The sequence below is a fragment of the Cupressus sempervirens genome, chromosome 5 (assembly GCF_028749045.1).
Source record: "Cupressus sempervirens isolate cs-2001-9-10 chromosome 5, ASM2874904v1, whole genome shotgun sequence".
NCBI classification, from domain to species: Eukaryota; Viridiplantae; Streptophyta; class Pinopsida; order Cupressales; family Cupressaceae; genus Cupressus; species Cupressus sempervirens.
This window is the reverse complement of record NC_143122.1, coordinates 828,201,150-828,218,500: the sequence shown is the minus strand read 5'-3', so window position 1 is coordinate 828,218,500 and position 17,351 is coordinate 828,201,150. Positions and strand designations below refer to the sequence as shown.

At 33.5% G+C, this 17,351-nt stretch overlaps 1 pseudogene; it reads right to left on the bottom strand.

Moving 5' to 3' along the window:
- Positions 1 to 4,950: 4,950 nt before the first annotated feature.
- On the bottom strand, positions 4,951 to 6,752 carry LOC149558433 (uncharacterized; annotated as a pseudogene).
- Positions 6,753 to 17,351: the final 10,599 nt, after the last annotated feature.

Genomic DNA, 17,351 nt, shown 5'->3' with positions numbered 1-17,351 from the left:
GGGTTACGGTTAGCCTTAGGGTTAGGGTTGGAGTTAGGGTTAGGGTTTGAGTTGTTGTTAAGGTTAGGGCTAGAGTTATGGTTATAGTTATTGTTAGAGTTATGGTTAAGGTTCGGATTAGAGTTATGTTTGTGGTTAAGGTAAGGGTTAGAGTTATGGTCATGGTTAATGTTAGGGTTAGAGTTATGGTTATGGTTAGGGTTAGTGCTATAGTAAGGCCAGGGTTAGGGTTTGAGTTAGGATTAAGGTTAAAGTCAGGGTTAGGGTTTGAGTCAGGATTAAAGTTAGGGTTAGAGTTAGGGTTAAAGTCCATTTATGGTAGAGTTAGATTTAGGATTAGAGTTATGCTCATAGTTAAGGTTAGGGTTAGAGTTATGGTGAGGGTTAGGGTTAGGGTTATTATAGGGCTCAGGTTAGAGTAATTATACGGATAGGGTTAGGGTTTGAGTCAGGGTTAAGGTTAGAGTTAGGATTAGGGTTAGGGTTTTAGTTAGGATTAAAGTTAGGGTTAGGGTTAGAGTTAGAGTCTAATTATGGTAGAGTTAGATTTAGGGTTAGAGTTAGGGATAGAGTTATGTTTATGGTTAAGTTTAGGGTTAGAGTTATAGTCATGGTTAAAGTTAGGCTTAGTGTTATGGCTATGGTTAGGGTTAGGGTTATAGTAGGGCTAGGGTTACGGTTAGTGTTAGGGTTTAAGTAAGGGTTAAGGTTCTAGAGTTATGGTTAGGGTTAGGTTTTGAGCCAGGATTAAAGTTAGGGTTAAGGTTATGGTTAGAGTTCAATTATGGTAGAGTTAGATTTAGGGTTAGAGTTAGGGACAAATTAATGTTTATGGTTAACGTTAGTGTTAAGGTTACGGTTATGGTTAGAGTTAGAGTTAGGGTTAGCAATACGATGAAAATTAGGGTCAGGGATAGGGTTTGAATTAGAGTTAGCATTCTTGTTAGGGTTAGGTTTACAATTAGAGCTATAGTTAGCCTTAGGGTTAGAGTTATAGTTAGGGTTAGGTTTAGGGTTAGGGTTAGGGTTAGGTTTGGAATTAGAGTTAGAGTTGGGATTAGGGTTATGCTTAGAATTAGGGTTACAAATATATTTAGGATTAGAGTTAGAGTTAGGGTTAAGGTAAGCGTAAGAATTAGGGTGAGGGTTAGAAGTAGGGTTACAAATACAGTTAGAGTTAGTGTTAGGGTTAGAATAAGAGTTAGGGTTAGGGTTAGAGTTAGAGTTAGAATTAGAGTTAGAATAAGGGTTGGAGTTAGAGTTAGAGTTAGAGTTAGGGTTATATTTAGGGTTAGAATTAATGTTAGAATTAGAATTAGTGTTAGGATTATGGTTAGGGTTAGCATTTGGGTTAGGGTTACAATTAGAGTTAGAGTTAAAATTAGAGGTAGTGTTAGTGTTAGTGTTAGTATAAGAGTTAGAGTTAGAATTAGAGTTAGAGTTAGTGTTAGAATTGGGGATAGAATTAGGGTTAGGGTTATCATTAGAATTAGAGTTAGAGTTAGGGTTCATGTTAGAGTTAAAGTTAGAGATAGAGTTGGGCTTAGGGTTAGATTAGGGTTAGGGTTAAAGTTACCTGATTAAATTTAGGGTTAGGGTAAGAGTTAGGGTTGGTATTAGGATTAGAATTAGGGTTAGGGTTAGAGTTAGAGTTATATATATAGTGTTAGGGTTAGGATTAGTTATTAGTTTGTAGTCAAAGTTAGGGTTAGGGTTAATGTTAGGGTTAGGGTTACAAAAAGAGTTAGAGTTAGAGTTATAGTTACGGTTTGAATTAGGGGTAGGGTTAGAATTAGAGATAGAGTTAGAGTTAGAGTTAGATTTAGGGTAAGAATCAAGGTTAGGATTAGAGTTAGAATTAGAGTTAGAGTTAGGGTTAGAATTAGGGTTAGGGTTAGAATTAGAGTTAGAGTTAGGGTTAGGGTTAGAGTTAGGATCAGATTTATAGTTAGGATTAGAATTAGGTTAGTGTTAGAGCTAGAATTAGCGTTAGGGTTAGAATTAGGGTTATAGTTAGGGTTATATAGGTTAGGGTTAGGATTAGGGGTATAATTAGAGTTACAATTAGAGTTAGAGTTAGGATTAGGGTTAGGGTTAGAATTAGGGTTACAAATATAATAAGGGTTACAAATTGAGTTAGAGTTAGGGATAAGGTAGGGTAAGAATTAGGGTTAGGGCTAGAATTAGGGTTACAAATATAGTTAGGGTTAGATTTAGGGTTAGGGTTAGAATTAGAGGTAGGATTTGAGGTAGAGTTAGAGTTAAAATTAGAATTAGAACAAGAGTTAGAGTTAGACTTAGGGTTAGAATTAGGGCTAGGTTTAGGGTTAGCACAAGGGTTATGGTTAGAGTTAGGGTTAGCATTAGGGGTAGGATTATAATAAGTGTTAGTTTTAGTATTAGTGTTAGGGTTAGAATTAGAGGTAGAGTTAGGGATCAAATTAGAGTTAAAGTTGGAGTTGGGGTTAGGGTTAGATATAGGGTAAGGGTTCGGATTATGGTTACAATTAGGGTTAGTGTTAGGATTTGAGTTAGGGTTAGGGTTAGAGATAGCAATAGAGAAAGGGTCAGGGTTAGGTTTAGGGTTAAAATATGAGTTAGCCTGGTTAGGGTTATAGTTTGAGTTAAGGGTAGACAAAGCATAGGAATTATGGTTAGGATTAGGGTTAGATTTAGGGTTAAGATTAGAATCGTAGTTAGGGTTAGAGATAGGGGTAGAGAAAGGGTTAGGGTTAGGGTTAGGGTCAGGGTCATGGTTAGGGTTAGGTTTAGTATTAGAATATAAGTTAGGGTTATAGTCTAAGTTATAATTACGGTTATATTTTGAGTTAGGAGTAGAAAAAGCATTAGAAGTATGGTTAGGGTTAGGGTTAGGGTTAGGGGATAAAGAAGGACTGTGGTTAGAGTTATGGTTAGTGTTACGTGTAGAGTTACATTTAGGAGGGAATCTTGTTCTCGTTAGATAGGCTCTTAGCATAATGGAGTAATATAAGGATTACAATGTTCCTTAATTAGTTTGATAATTATATTAGTTAGGTTTATAAATAGACCATTGGTTAATGCTAATTATGCTTAGCGTGAATAGTGTACAATGAAGGGCTAGTAAATGTTATTGAGGTAATGATTACATTTAAAATGGGTAAAAAATGAATATTCTTCTTTTAGAGTTAGATTTATATTTAGGGTTAGAGTTAAGGGTAGGGGTAGAGTTAAGGTTAGGGTTAGTGTTAGGATTACAGTTACTGTTAGGTTAGGATTAGAGTTAGGGTTAGGCTTAAGGTTATGGTTAGAGATGGGGGTAAATAAAGGGTTAGGATTAGGGTTTGGGTTAGCGTTAGGGTAAGGGTTAGGGTTAGGTTTAGTGTTAGAATATAAGTTAGGTTAGAATTTAAGTTACAATTAGGGTTATCGTTTGAGTTAGGGGTAGACAAAGCATTAGAATTATGGTTAGGGTTAGCATTAGGGGATAAAGCAGGACTGTGGTTAGATTTATGATTAACGTTGTGTTTACAGTTATATCTAGGAGGTTAGGGTTAGAGTTAGGGTTAGGTTAGGGTTAAGGTTAGGGTTAGAGTTTTGAGTCAGGGTTATGGTTAGAGTTAGGGTTAGGTTATAGTTTTAGTGAAGGTTAAACTAAGGATTAGGGTTAGGATTAGATTCTAATTATGGTAGAGTTAGATTTACAGTTAGAGTTATATTTAGGTTTAGAGTTAGGGGTAGGATTATGGTTAGGATTAGGCTTAGGAATAGGGTTATTGTTACAATTAGAGTTATGTTTAAGGTTAGGATTGGAGTTAGGGTTAGAGTTAGAGATAGTCGTAGAGAAAGGGTTAGGGTTAGTTTTAGGGTTAAAATATGAGTTAGAGAGAAGCCTCAATATGAATTATTCATACTAAAATAAATTATCTATAAAACACAAATTTGTTTCATTCAATCATATGTCAAATAAATAATTTTATTATTGAGAAAATTAAAAAAGTGTTTTGATTGGTGCAAATAGTTCATTAGTTGTTGCAAGTGAATGCAATAATATTGCCTAGGGCAAGTAGATACGTGACAAATAACTATGCTATAAAGGGCAGCGTCTATCTAGCCAACTAGATTCACGGCTTTAATTATTTTTTAATGAATTTAAAAATTGCATTACCATGCTTTTCCTTTCTTTTATTTATTTATTTATTTTAAATATAATTAATCCAGTCAGCTAGTTCGCCACTGACTACTATTAAGTGTATGGGTTGGCTGATATTTTCCCTTCTATGGTATGTATTAATTCTACCTTTGCTATGCATTTAATTTCTTTTTTTAAAAAATTATTTGTGATCCTCTTAACTTATGTAGACTGTTACCTTTTATTGACAACTATTTTCTTATGTAGACTCTCTCTTTTTTAGGCAGCTATTTTCTTATGTTGAATCTTATCCTCCATTGACCACTATTTTCTCATTCCTAAAGATTTATTTGACTGTAATTTTTCTAGAAACTTTTGTTCATGTGGAAGTTGACATCTTGTGCACGAAATGACTTTTTATCAAATATAATAAATATAATTAAATTTTATTTTTTTAAAAACTTTTTTTTGATCAAATTTATAGTATCTAATAGCTAGCCGCGTAGAGACTTAAATCTCCAAGAAACTAATTAAAAGTTAAGTCAAGGCACGTCTTGGTCCAACTATGAAAGCATTTTAATTTAGTATTATCCATGATGAAAATATTTCTACCATTATACTCTTTAAGAATTCAAACCTAAACAAAGAATTAAGCAAAGATACACAAAAAAAAATTGAAATTATAATAACATTTAAAAAACCTCAAAGAAATACAAAAAAAATTGATTTAAGCTTCATTAATGGCGGGATTCTCCCGTCAGAACCATGAAGCTTCTCCAAAAGATCTCCATAAATCAACTTTTGCTCCAAATAAACATATTTTCTCCATTTCAGGCTTGCTAATGGCAAGATCGACGGGAAGAATCATATATCTTTTCCAAATGATCTCCAGAAATGAAATACTGCGGGAACAGAGAGTGCAAATACGGAGCCAATTCATTGAAAGCGCTATGGATCATGTATTTTTCGATGGAGTAATGAGCCACCATATTCATATCTGCCACTTGTTTATTCTCAACAAAATGCGAGCAAATCCATAGCAAAGTCATCACCTGAGTGCGCTGCGGGGCTCTCAAATTACGAACCCCTAAATTTGGAATCGCTTTGGCTGCCATTTTCTCTGTACATTCAACCATCTCGCAGTCTGTCGAGTTCAAAGATTTTAGAAGCTGCGAAAGGTGATCCAGATGAGCCCTAACCGACTCGTTGTAGGCAAATTTATCGATTTCTTTCTCCTCAATAGCTGAAGAAGAAGAAGATCCGATTAATAAATCTGTAGAAAATGCTGCCGCAGGTGAATTCTATTGAATGAATTTCATTGCCCTAAAGATCTCACTTTTGCGCACAGTGTGAGATTCTGAAACAGATGCTACTAATTCCTCCATTGTCCTCATCTTGTGGAGTTGTTTGGTGGCGATGTAAATGCAAGCAAGATGAAGAGCGCACATATTTACTTTCCTTAGAGCTCCTTTGTTCGATGCTTCTTTGAAAATCGTCTAAGCGCGATGTGTGCCAGATTGATCAAGCTTTAAGGCACCCACGCATTTGGTGATCTGAAGAATGTGATCAATCACAATTTCTTCTCTCTTTCTCGACGGGAAGCAGTGGATTATGGCATTCAAATATGTATAGTTTCGGGTGTTAAGGATGTTGTATCCGAGGAAGGGAATCAAGAGAAATTGTAAAACAAAGTAGAAGTCGGATATCTCTGTGTATGTCGAATACGACAAGGCCAACATATTTAAAGTTGTGGAATGACTTTACGGCTTCCTGTTGTTACAAGATTGACAATTGATTTGCATTTCATCGGTTGGAAAAAGAAAAATAACGAAGAAATATTGAAACGAAATGGAAACGCAAATTGAAAATGCATTTATAAAATCATTTTTTATTAAATTAGTGTATAACTGCTCCCATTTCTTTTTTATTGACGGGAAATCTATTTTGGCATATTCCTATGCTAGAGATTTGTGTTGTGATTGTATAGAACGCCTCTTGGCATAATTAAAACTCTGCATTGGCTAAAAAATTAGAACATGTGTAAGTCAGATTTCAGATCAGATATAATTTGTCATTCTTACTGTGTAAAACAAAACAGCTTTCCATAGTAATTCAATTTCTATCGCCTGAGAGTCCCCAATAGAGCACAACAATCTCACATATGATTGAAGTTTCCAATAGTTTAAAAATTCAATGAAAAACATTTTTCCTAAATATTTCAAATTTTATCGTCCAAAAGTCATGGATAACCCACTTCATAATTGAAGTTTCAGGTAGTCTAAAATTTGAAACAAAAACAATGATTCAAATTCTATCCTCCTAAATTCCCCGATTACCCACTTTTTCAGGTAATTTAAGAATTGAAACAAAATATTTTCAAATGTATAGGATGATCATCCTTTCACAATTTTCATCCTAGCTGTTTACAAACCAAGAATGGTGTCATTAATTTTATATACAAATAACTATATCGTAATCATATTTACAAATTCAATAGACTTTTTAAATTTGCTTCTCCTCAGCATACGATTACTAGGACGAGTACTGTACCTTTCAAATTTGTTCCTTTCCAGCATACGATTGTAACACATAATTCTTTCTTATTTCTTTCGGCGTGGTCTTCGTCGAACACAGGGGGCATTGGGGGCCCATTGACCAATCATATAATATGTTAAATTTGATTGCCACGAACTAATGAAAATCGCGTAACAAGATTGGTTCTTCCAGTCACATAAAATTTGAAATTGGCTGAAAAAACTTTACAATCTGCAAAGTCAAATAACAAGATTGAAAAACAAAAGATCTGAATGAAATACAGCTTACCTTAGATCCTGAACCACGAGTCCCACTTTTCTTAATCCATTGTGTAATGCATGATCGGCCAGTAAAGTGGCCACAAGAAAGGGAACTACAGTTGCACAGTTAAAAACATTCTGAGTTCTTCCACATTAATATCAAAATTCCTTTTCAGACAAACTTGCACGTACAGCATACCAATTTGAAACCCATTTGCGTGTATAACATACCAAACATTATGTTCTCCAATTTGTGGGCAGACTTCTAAGAAAAGTGGACAATTCACACAGTCATTCACCTCATAAAACTTAAGAACATATTTCCTCTTTTTAGAAGGTTTTGGAGCGGATCCTCTCATCTCCTCTTCTTCCTCGCATACTTGATCGCACTCTTCCACGAATGCAGTGAGTTTTGAACGTAACTCTTCAAGCTTGTTTCTTGTTCTTTCAAGATTTCTTTTACTGGATTCTAACTGCACTTGAGCCTTCTTAAGCTCCTCTTCTAATTTATTGTTCTTGAGTTCTACCTTCTTGTTTCTTTCGGACAATCCTTAGTTTAATGCTTTTCCCCAAATCAGCTCCTCTTCTAGCTTCTTGTTTCTTTGAGACAATCGCATATTTACTTCGTTTACAGTAACCAGCTCCTCGTCATTTACTGCTTTTATAACGAGCTTCGCTTTTAGCGTTTCGAATTTATTTAATAAATTTTCATTCTCTGCTTTTGTTATAGACAGCTCCCCTTCCAGCTTCTTGTTTCTTTGAGACAATGCTTGATTTTCTACCATTCTTTTAAACAGCTCCCCTGCTAATGCATTATTCCTGTGTTCTAGCTTCTTGTTTCTTTGAGACAATTCTTCATTTTCTGCCTTCGTTCCAAACAACTCCTCTTCTATCTTCTTGTTTGTTTGAGACAATGTTTAATTTTCTGTTTTTGCTCTAACCAGTTTGTTTCCCGTATTTTTGCACTCCCTGCGAACATCATCCACGGCAGATTTGAGAGAGGATTGTAGACATTCAATACGGTCTACAGCTTCTTCATCTACATCACTCCAATAATCATCCATCAGAGATTCCATTTGTTTACGGGTTCTACTTGCAAAAGTTTTTCATCCCCACACAACAGTCTGGGCTTTTAGATCTTAGGGACGTGAATCCGGGTTAATCGTGTCCGAGATGCAAATCATTGCAGTAGATTTGGGACTCTTCCTGACACGTTACACTACTTCACTAAGTGGAATAAGAATACGTATTTCAATAACACCTATTTGAGTGAAATTGCAAAACCCTTTTTTTGAGCCGAAATTGAAATACGTATTTCTATTTTACTTCGTATTCCAATTCCATTTTAGTGCATCCAAACAAGAGATTCAAAATTTTTGAAAAATGTATTTCAGAATAAGTATTTCTGTTCCGCTTGCCATTACTTACTGTTGATGTGGCGTAAACAAAAATATTTCCGTTCTTTGATTATTCACATCTCCTAATATCGAGAACTGACACAATTGCGTACTCTTCGTATTGTTAATAATTAATATTCCTACTCACGGTGGAGACGAACATGGTTTTGGGTATATTTTCCAAGAAAAAAATTATCGGCTTGGTGATAGAATTTGTCTAAGATCAAAGTGTATAAGTTCTTATCGGTGTGATATCTACTTTCTATAATGTATCTCCTAGACAATTCCTTAAAGTTTTCTATAATTTATCAACTTTTGATTTGCATACCTTTTTTTATATAATCAGTACATTAATTATGATCTATTATGAAGTAATAATAAGGTAGGACATCTTAAACAAATTTTAGCTTCTTCAAATAAGATTGTTAACTGTGAATCATAAATTTCAAGTAGTTAAATTATAATCTCTTTTGGTGAAATCAAGGTAAGCTAATATTATGTAAGTTCAATCATATTGGTCTATCTTCGTAATCATTTGAAACAATGGTTAATGTATAAAGAAGAACTTCGTTTAAAGAGTTAAAAAATAATATTTAGGTTTTTTTAGTAATTTGTAATGGATTTTTTGAAGTGTAATAGAAGAAGAATATTTGGATTCTTTATTAATCTTAATGGTTTAAGAACTATGTTTCAATCAAGAATATTTGCAATTAAGGATAGGTTACAAGTATTAATTAATGGGTTGGATGACATAGTTTCAAGAAATATACCTTAATAGTACCATCTTAAAAGCCATACAAAGTGCTCACCAATAGCAAGAGCTATCTAGGCACGATTTTGGCCGTGCCTAGATGCCCGTTCCCCATCCATGCTCTCACCAATAACAAGAGCTATGTAGGCACAAATTTGGTTGTGTCTAGATGCTCATTCCTCATACATGCCATGCCATGGCAACCATGGCCCCGCAGTTTGTGTAGCGTGGCTCGATGCCCCTATGTCACATTAGTCTTTTTTTTATTTCAACATTTTTACCTATACTAATTTTTTTAATAGTTACCTTGGTATGCCATTCTATGTTCAACTAATTAATTCTAGCTAACATTTGATTGATATAATTTGTTTAATAATTTAATTTTTTAAGAGAATATTTTTTTTTTTGTTTGTCAATAAACATATATACATATAATTGTGAATTTTTTATATATTTTGAAATCAATAAATTTAAAAATTATTTATTTTAATTATAAATAACAGTTGAAAATATAAATTAATACTATGATCCCATGCTTAAGAAATTATAGAGAATAAATTGATGATAGAAAAGTTTAACTCATCTATTAATTAATTTTATATGTTGAATTAAATTCACATCTTATATAAAATAAAATTTGAATTTATAATTTTTTTTTTTCACATATAATTTAGTGTGTATATATATATATATGAATTAAATAAATAAATGCCACCAAAAATTAATTTATAATCCTTAAATCCAAACCCATTCTACAAAATTTAATTGAAAAGTAAAATTAAAATAAAAATATGTTTGCGCTCACTAAACCATCACTAAACATAACTCTTCCTAATCCATAATCCTAGTTTTTTTTAACATAATGATCCTAAAATAGTTTTATATTGTGAATGTGAGACTAAATAATGCTCTCTAGAATAACTAAATAGTCTACGTAACTCCCCCAAAAATTTTCCACAACCATCCTACTAGCAATATAAAGTGTACCATCCTAAGAGCTCAACAACAAATATGCTTTCTTGTACCATCCTACTAGCCATACAAAGTGCTCACCAACATTAGAAGATGAAAACCTAATATCCTCTAAAAAGAGGACTTTAAGAAATCTAGAGAGAAATGAGTTTCCACAAATTACTAGATTACCAAGTTTTAGGAATGCTTAGATGGATTGGGAAGCTTAACATCTAACTATCTTAGAAGGGGCCAATAGTGAATGTGAGATTGAATTGTGCTTCCTAAAATAGCTAAATATTAAGCACTCTATATAAATCTCCCACAATTTTTCCATACATATGATGAAATGTCCTTGATTCTACATTATACATAATTACTATCGTTAAAGGATATTAAAACATGTAACAAATATATCTACATCTACTCTAAGCTACTCTTATTCTATCAAAATGATGAAATTAGAAATAAATGTGTCTAACATAAAGATGGAAAAATAAAAGTTTTTTTTTCTTGATAAAAGTGGCAAGTCACACACACATTAATAAAAGCTAGTTCGAGCGCTCATAAAGACAAGAACACAACAAGAAGCCCTATACAAAAAATAATATTAAGAGATAGAAATTTTTTGTATCCCCTGAGCATTAAATACTGCTATAACTTGACCACGACAAAAAAGAAGAAGAAAAAAGAACAAGAGTGGGGAACCAAGATCAAGTAATGGCACATTAAGACATAATCATATAATCAAAATGGCACTAAGCTATTAGAAAACATAAACATCATGTATAAGTGCAAGAAGCCACAATATACTTTCAACACCTTATAAAATAATAATAATAATAACAAGGCCCAATGCTACATATGCAACCATCGTGAGAACAAAAGTGACCTGCCATCCATTGCCGATGATGTCATTATCTCTTCTTGCTGGGGGTGTGGGATGCTTCATCTTTTGGGGCGGCCCCTTCCTCTCACTTGGAGTCCTAATTTTCTTTGGGGAGTCTCTTTTCTCTCTCTTTTGGGGGAGTTTTGTGTACATGGGTACCTCATTAGGCTTGACTTGCCGGGACCCATTACTACATCCACCTAAGCTTCGCTTATGGGGGGGTGTTAGTGTAGTTTTTTATTTTTCCTATTTTGCTAGGTTTTTCCTACACTTTTAATAATCTCGCTTAGGTTAATAAAGCATGTCTTATAAGGTGAATGGTTGTGAGATGTCACCTTCCTACATGTGAGCATCCATTAGCTATCTTGGGAAGATACTTTGCTATCTTTAGTCTGATAGATGGTTGCTCCTCATTGGTTGGTGTTGCCACCTCCTCCCTCTTCCTAGCCTATATAGGCATGCTACCTAACTTGTATTTGCATCTCTTATTTTTGCATCCTCTTAATGCTATTTTTCTTCCAGCATTTGCATTACTCTCTTGGAGACTAACTCTATGATGCTATTTTGATTTTGTATCATTTGCATTCATAGTTTAGATATTTACTCTTTGCACTAGTTTTCTGGGTTATTAATCTTTTCAGATTCTAACATTAGGATCCATTTTCTTTTGCCTAAACTAAGGTTGTCAATTCAGTCTTCACCATAATTGATGTCTTCAGACGGTGCAAAATATTGTAATACTAATTTATGACTATTAATTTCTTGAGTTTATGAATGCTCTATTTTTAATTGTATCTTCTGCAACGATTGTCTTCTTTTTCCTTTTAATCTATGCAGCTATAGCTGCGAATTTCACAAGCAGCCATATGCACAGTTTTGTCATGTGTAAATCAGATTTTAGAACAGATAAAATGTGTCAATTTTACTGTGTAAATTAAAACAACTCTCCTTAAATAACTCAAATTTCATGGTTTAGAAGTCCCCGATTGCCCACTTAAAGGTCAATCTCGCATATGATTGAAGTTTTTGGTAGTTTAAAAATTGAAGCAAAAACAATTTTCCTTAATATTTCAAAATCTATCCTCCAAAGTCCAAAGGTCCTCGATTACCCACTTGAAAAACCATCTCACATATGACTGAAGTTTCAGGTAGTTTAAAAATTGAAACAAAAACAACTTTCCTTAATAATTCACATTTTATCCTCCAGTAGTGGAGCATACGATTGAAGCTTCAGGTAGTAAAAAATTGGAACAAAATGTATTCAAATGTAGAGCATAAACCTGCCTTAACCATCTTCGTCAAAGTTGTTAGCAAATCAAGAAGGGCATCAGTAAGCATTTAATCCAATCATATATCGTAATCATATTTACTATTTCAATAGATCTTTTAAATTTGCTCCTCCTTAGCATAAGATAACTAGGATGAGTAATGTACCTTTTAATTTTGATCCTTCCCACTATACAATTGAGACACATAATGATTTCTTATTTCTTTCAATGTTGTCTTAGTGGAACATAGGGGGCACTGGGGGGCCAGTGGCCAATCAAATAAAAGTTAAATTTGATTGAAAAAGCTTTACAATCTGTAAAATTACATTACAAGATTAAAGAAATTATGAATGAAATTTAACTTACCTTAGAGGAACCAAGACGTCCACCTTTCTTAATCCATTGTGTAATGCATGACCGGCCAAAAAAGTGGCCACAAGAAAGAGAACTGTAGTTGCACAGTTGCGAATACATTAATATCAAAATTTATTTTCGGACAAACTTGCATGTGTAACATACCAATTTGAGGCTCATTTGCGCGTATAACATACCAGACACAATGTTCTCCAGATTGCGTACAGACTTGTAGGCAAATTGGACAATTCACAGAGTCATTGATGTCATAAAACTTAAGAACATATTTCCTCTTTTTAGAAGGTTCTGGTGCGGCTCCTTCCATCTCCTCTTCTTCCTTGCATACTTGATCGCACTCTTCCTTGGCTGCAACCAATGTTGTACATAACCCTTTCAGCTTGTTTCTTGTTTTTTAAACATTACTTTTACTGGATTGTATCTGCAATTCACCCTTCTGAAGCTCCTCTTTTAATTTATGATTCCTGAATTCTAGCTTGTTATTTCTTTCAGACAATGCTTCATTTACTGTTGTAATGAGTTCCCTTCTAACTTCTTTTTTCTTAGAGACAATTCTTCATTTTTGGCTTTTTCTGTAATGAGTTCCCCTTCTAGCTTCTTGTTTCTTTGAGAGAATCTTTCATTTTCTACTTTTTCTGCAACGATTTCACCTTCAAGCTTCTTGCTTTTTTGAGACAAATCTTCATTTTCTGCTTTTACCCTAATCAACTCCTCTTCTAACTTCGTGTTTCTTAGAGACAATTCTTTATTTTCTGCCTTTTAATAACTAGATCGATTTCTGTATTCTGATACTGCTTCTGAAAATCATCAAATGCAGATTTGAGAGAGGAATGTAGACGTTCAATACGTTCTACATGTTTTTCTACTTCATCTATATTACTCCAATAAACAAAATACTTGTCCATGGAAAATTTTTCCTGCATCTCCTATCAGTGGGTACCTTATTACAAAAGCAGACTGGTTGTTCTAAATCAGTATCTAAACTTACACAATGGTCAAAACTGTTGTTTTCAGTACATTGAGTATTAGTAAATGTACTTGCAAAATGGTTTCAGAGCAGACACCAAGTCTTGGCTCACTCGTGTCGAACATGCAAATTACGTTACTTTCAAGTCTAAACTCACTTTTGACGTGGCGCAATACAAATACTTTTGTCATTCACATTCTAATTCTGACAGAGTTATATTTCTATTTACGTGGTGGAGGAACACAGTTGTAGACTACAGAGTGGCTCTGTCAGCTGGCTCTGTTAAAAACGCTGATTCCTTAAAATAAAAATAAAGAACTATAAATAAATAATATAAATTTATATAAAATATTATCAATATAAATAAATACTATAAAGTTATACCAAAGTAGGTTTATGTAATGTCAAATTGGAGCATTATTCTATTTATCAAACTACTGTAATATATTATTGTACTTATAAAATTAATATACAATTTCCTATATTTAAAATTTATGTTTAAAATAAATAAAATTGTTTTTTCTTAGGTATTAGTTTTTTTTTCATGAATTGAAACAGTTTCTAAATATGCTAAGATAGTAGATACTTTAAATCAGTTGTCATGTATTTATAATTATGTCCTAATTAAGCTGAGAGGCTTTTTACAATGGTAGCAATCTTCAATGTAAACATTTTTCATTTTTTTTAAAAAATTGATGGATTTACCTGTCAGAATGTTAATAGTTAATAAATCAACACATTTATTACCATTCTTTATTTTATTGCTATGATTTTTTATTTCATTTTTTATTTGATTTTTTCCAATAGAGTATGACTAGCTTATATATACATATATATATATATTTTACGTCGAGAGAAATAGTTCTCGACGCACCTATTTTATTTATTTATATTTTGATAAGGTTATTATAAAATTCTTAATTAATTTTAATTAGAGTTGTGTAAAGTTACTATAAAATTATGGTTGAAAACTTTTTTTGAAATTTAATTTATGGAGTTTAATTTAGATTTAAAAAAAGTAATTCTATTTTTGGCATATTGTATTGTAAAATGTTATAGTCAAACATAGATATATGGTTTAGATATATTGTATAGTAAAATGTTAGGGTTAGGGTTAGGTTTAGAATTAGAGTTAGAGTTGGGATTAGGGTTAGGGTTAGAATTAGGGTTAGAAATATATTTAGGATTAGTGTTAGAGTTAGGGTTAGGGTAAGCATAAGAATTAGGGTGAGGGTTAGAAGTAGGTTTACAAATACAGTTAGAGTTAGTGTTAGGGTTAGAATAAGAGTTAGGGTTAGGGTTAGAGTTAGAGTTAGAATTAGAGTTAGAATAAGGGTTGGAGTTAGAGTTAGAGTTAGAGTTAGAGTTAGGGTTATATTGAGGGTTAGAATTAATGTTAAAATTAGAATTAGTGTTAGGATTATGGTTTGGGTTAGCATTTGGGTTAGGGTTACAATTAGAGTTAGAGTTAAAATTAGAGGTAGTGTTAGTGTTAGTGTTAGTATAAGAGTTAGAGTTAGAATTAGAGTTAGAGTTAGTGTTAGAATTGGGGATAGAATTAGGGTTAGGGTTATCATTAGAATTAGAGTTAGAGTTAGGGTTCATGATAGAGTTAAAGTTAGAGATAGAGTTGGGCTTAGGGTTAGATTAGGGTTACGGTTAAATTTACCTTATTAGATTTAGGGTTAGGGTAAGAGTTAGGGATGGTATTAGGATTAGAATTAGGGTTAGGGTTAGAGTTAGAGGTATATATATTGTTAGGGTTAGGATTAGTGATTAGTTTATAGTCAAAGTTAGGGTTAGGGTTAATGTTAGGGTTAGGGTTACAAAAAGAGTTAGAGTTAGAGTTATAGTTAGGGTTAGAATTAGGGGTAGGGTTAGAATTAGAGATAGAGTTAGAGTTAGAGTTAGATTTAGGGTAAGAATCAAGGTCAGCATTAGAATTAGAATTAGAGTTAGAGTTAGCGTTAGAATTAGGGTTAGGGTTAGAATTAGAGTTAGAGTTATAGTTAGGGTTAGAGTTAGGATCACAGTTATAGTTAGAATTAGAATTATGTTAGGGTTAGAGCTAGAATTAGGGTTAGGGTTAGAATTAGGGTTATAGTTAGGGTTATATAGGTTAGGGTTAGGATTAGGGGTAGAATTAGAGTTACAATTAGAGTTAGAGTTAGGATTAGCGTTAGGGTTAGAATTAGGGTTACAAATATAATTAGGGTTACAAATTGAGTTAGAGTTAGGGATAAGGTAGGGTAAGAATTAGGGTTAGGGCTAGAATTAAGGTTACAAATATAGTTAGGGTTAGATTTAGGGTTAGGATTAGAATTAGAGGTAGGATTTGAGCTAGAGTTAGAGTTAAAATTAGAATTAGAACAAGAGCTAGAGTTAGACTTAGGGTTAGAATTAGGGCTAGGTTTAGGGTTAGCACAAGGGTTATGGTTAGAGTTAGGGTTAGCATTAGGGTTAGGATTACAATTACTGTTAGTTTTAGTATTAGTGTTAGGGTTAGCGTTAGAGGTAGAGTTAGGGATCAAGTTAGAGTTAAAGTTGGAGTTGGGGTTAGGGTTAGATTTAGGGTTAGGGTTAGGATTATGGTTAGGATTAGGGTTAGTGTTAGGATTTGAGTTAGGGTTAGGGTTAGAGATAGCAATAGAGAAAGGGTCAGGGTTAGGTTTAGGGTTAAAATATGAGTTAACCTGGTTAGGGTTATAGTTTGAGTTAAGGGTAGACAAAGCATAGGAATTATGGTTAGGATTAGGGTTAGATTTAGGGTTAAGCTTAGGATCATAGTTAGGGTTAGAGATAGGGGTAGAGAAAGGGTTAGGGTTAGGGTTAGGGTCAAGGTCAGGGTCATGGTCAGGGTTAGGTTTAGTATTAGAATATAAGTTAGGGTTATAGTGTAAGTTATAATTAGGGTTATAGTTTGAGTTAGGAGTAGAAAAAGCATTAGAATTATGGTTAGGGTTAGGGTTAGGGTTAGGGGATAAAGTAGGACTGTGGTTAGAATTATGGTTAGGATTAGGGGTAGAATTAGAGTTACAATTAGAGTTAGACTTAGGATTAGGGTTAGAGTTAGAATTAGGGTTACAAATATAATTAGGGTTACAAATTGACTTAGAGTTAGGGATAAGGTAGGGTAAGAATTAGGGTTAGGGCTAGAATTAGGGTTACAAATATAGTTAGGGTTAGATTTAGGGTTAGGGTTAGAATTAGAGGTAAGATTTGAGCTAGAGTTAGAGTTAAAATTAGAATTAGAACAAGAGTTAGAGTTAGACTTAGGGTTAGAATTAGGGCTAGGTTTAGGGTTAGCACAAGGGTTATGGTTAGAGTTAGGGTTAGCATTAGGGTTAGGATTATAATAAGTGTTAGTTTTAGTATTATTGTTAGGCTTAGAATTAGAGGTAGAGTTAGGGATCAAGTTACAGTTAAAGTTGGAGTTGGGGTTAGGGTTAGATTTAGGGTTAGGGTTAGGATTGTGGTTAGATTAGGGTTAGTGTTACGATTTGAGTTAGGGTTAGGGTTAGAGATAGCAATAGAGAAAGGGTCAGGGTTAGGTTTAGGGTTAAAATATGAGTTAGCCTGGTTAGGGTTATAGTTTGAGTTAAGGGTAGACAAAGCATAGGAATTATGGTTAGGATTAGGGTTAGATTTAGGGTGAAGATTAGGATCATAGTGAGGGCTAGAGATAGGGGTAGACAAAGGGTTAGGGTTAGGGTTAGGGTCAGGGTCATGGTTAGGGTTAGGTTTAGTATTAGAATATAAGTTAGGGTTATAGTGTAAGATATAATTAGGGTTATAGTTTGAGTTAGGAGTAGAAGAAGCATTAGAATTATAGTTAGGGTTAGGGTTAGGG